This window comes from Rhagoletis pomonella, unplaced genomic scaffold (assembly GCF_013731165.1).
Source record: "Rhagoletis pomonella isolate Grant_MI unplaced genomic scaffold, Rhpom_1.0 Rhpom_scaffold_00436, whole genome shotgun sequence".
Lineage (NCBI taxonomy): Eukaryota > Metazoa > Arthropoda > Insecta > Diptera > Tephritidae > Rhagoletis > Rhagoletis pomonella.
In genome coordinates, this window is record NW_023458990.1 from 50,554 (window position 1) to 53,694 (window position 3,141).

The following is a 3,141-nucleotide window of genomic DNA, read 5'->3' on the forward strand; positions in this document are numbered from 1 at the left end:
TTCTGCTTAAATTACTGGTATATATTATAAAAAGAGGCCAAGTTAAGTTGGCTCATACATAAATTAGATAATTGAATTTTATTTATTTCTTTCGCGGTCGACTTTTCCCTGGAAACACCCATATGTCAGCAATCGAAATTATTAAAAAACTTTAAATAAAGATATATTGGACCACCAAAACGCATATTTAATGGAACTGATTAAATCGAAAAAAAAATGTTCACATAACCATGTCGTAACCTTCTATTCTATGAACCTTGCGCACCTAAATTTCATTTGGCAACATTCCGCCGTCTTGGATGTAAGTTTTTTTGGGGTTTTTTTTTTTGGGATTTGCAACCTTATTTTGCATTTTTCGTAAAAAATGGTTCAATGCAAATTTGTAGAGAATTTAATTACCCACATTGCATTAACCTGCAATTTTTGCACAAAGTTTGAAATGTGGACTTATATGGTGTTTGTTATATAATAAGGTCGACTTTCATGGAAAAATAATAAACATTAAATAAACAAAAGCAAAATAGCCAAAATTGATCAAAATGTTGCTGACTTAATTAGCTGATCACATATATGTAATACTTCTATATTGCTAGTACATTCAGAGTACATTCCCCAACATCAGAGTGCCGAAACATTGAAAAAAGAAAGAGAGATCCGATAAGAGAATGTACTCAGAATGACAATTTTACTTTTCAAAATTCAGGAGCGGTTTCACAAATTTTTATTTAAAAACAACTCTTAAGAAATATTAACAAAAAAAAAAAATTTGTAAATCTATGAGAAGCGCTGCGGCCGTTGGTGGTGGCAGAGGATAAAAATACCAGTTAGAGAAGGACTTGGCATCAGTTGGCATTTCCAATTGGCGTCAATCAGCATCGAAGGGAATCGAATAACGTGCTTTATTGGATTCGGCCAACATATAAAATACCACACCGCTTTATGTGTAAATAAGTTTTGTTTTTATTCGGAAAAATCTTCTACCTTTCAATTTTTCAGATTTCCAAATAACGAGGAGCATCGGAGAAATTCGTCATACCGAGCCCTGACCGCTAAAATAATTTAGGTATATATATGTATATATATTTTTAATTTACTTTTTGATGCAGGTGCTCTAAGAGGCATTTATGCATCAAAATTAAATTTTTAAAAAAGTTGTCTTACTTCATTTTCGTGGCTAGGGCTCGATATACATTTCAGAGTGAAGGAAACATGAGACCGTCAAATTTGTGTTTGTTTGTTGAATCCCCTGACCCGGCCCTGTTATGATATGGCACTTCATTCTATGTATAAATATACACGTATACTTCTACAATCACACAAATTTTCATAGGCTGTTTTTTTTTTGATTTCGAATGGAAAACTCATTGCGATCATATTGTACTAGCAAAATAGAAGTATTACTTATATGGCTGATCACCAAGTGTACGCACTATCAACTCGCTTCAAGCTGTATATGTACATATCGAGCCCTAACCGCCAAATTATTTTTGATGCGGAAATATCCCTAGGGCATTTAGATGTATTTCTGCATCAAAAAGAAAATTTTGAAAAAAAATGGCGCTTACGTTATTTTAAAGGTTCGGGCTCGATATGTACGTATGTATGTATATAATTTAATTTTTGTTCCTTTGTAGAAGCAAGTATAGGTTGCTGAAGAGCTCGTTTAAGTTAAGACATTTGTACATATATATGTACAGTGACGAGCAAAACTGTAACACGGTGTAACACTTTTTATTTCAGCCACCGCTAAATTTCCAAGTTCTAACGACTTTCATCCTTTTGTTGTATATTCTTGTTGGTACATCCCTACTCCCTCTCTCATAACGATTTGAAGTCAATACAACAACAATAAAAAAACCAGCAGACAAAAATGTAAATTAAGGCAGATGTTACAGTTTTGCACTCACTCTCAGTTTTGCATTTGACAGTTATATCTTACTTAGTTGGAAGTCAGATGACTTTTTTCTGTATTGTAATTGATTGAAGAAGTGATCACCAGTAAATAATATAGTTAATCAGGAACCATAAATGTAAATAATAGATTTACTGCGGCAAGGCGGAACCGCACGAAAAGTGGCAAAAAATTTTGGAATTTGCTACTTGAAAATGTTAAGACTGAGAAAAAATATAGCCTAAAGTGTTCCCAAGGACAAAGGAACTCTGTCAAAAAATATTACGGTACGATATCTTGTGAACTTAGCAGCAAGTAGCGATGCAGCCACTATTACAGAGGCGCTTAAGGTATTAAAATTTAATGCAAATCAATAGACAGCGAGGCGAAGAATTGCCAAAGTGAGCGCAAAGGCATCATAAAGAAGAAAAAATCAAATCTGATCATAATACATGTGCGAGTGTGGCAGCATATTTTTAAGTTTCAATTTAAGGTTATTTGGTCTGACAAGACTAAATTAATCGCTTTCATTCAGATGGCCGGGCATGGTATTGGATCAAAGACCCAAATTAAGCCCATGCGCATCATGTAAGGCAAACTGTGAATCACAGTGGTCGGTCAATAATAGTTTGGGGTTGTATTTAAAAAATTTTGTCTGCCCGTTAGTACGTATTATGCGTAAGGAACAGTATCTGTTCATATTTCAACAAAATTTGCTAGATGTAGTCGAAAAAATGAGTTTCTGCTGAAAAATCAACCAAAACGCACTGCACATGTTCGCAAAGCCTGGATACAAAACCAAAAATTGGCTAATTTGAAATGACCTCCACAATCCGCGGACATAAATCTCATCGAGAATTTGCGAAATCAGCTAAAAGCACAGCTTAATAAGTATCAAAGTCCGTAAAATCGAGTACATGAGCTGTGAAAGCAAACTAATGATATACCTCCATAATTTTTACTAAGATACAAATAAGGTATGCCAAATCGCATCCAGGAACTGAAACAAGCAAACGAGTACTGAACATTGTGTTACTAGTTCTTTTTTTTCGTGAAAATTGTTAAAAAGTTCTTAAAAATATATGACATCTGTAACATCTGGCTTAATTTACATTTTTGTCTGCTGGATTTTATATTGTTGTTGTATTGACTTCAAATCATTATGAGAGAGGGAGTAGGGATGTACCACCAAGATTATACAACAAAAGTATGAAAGTCGTTAGAACTTGGAAAGATACCGGTGGCTAAAG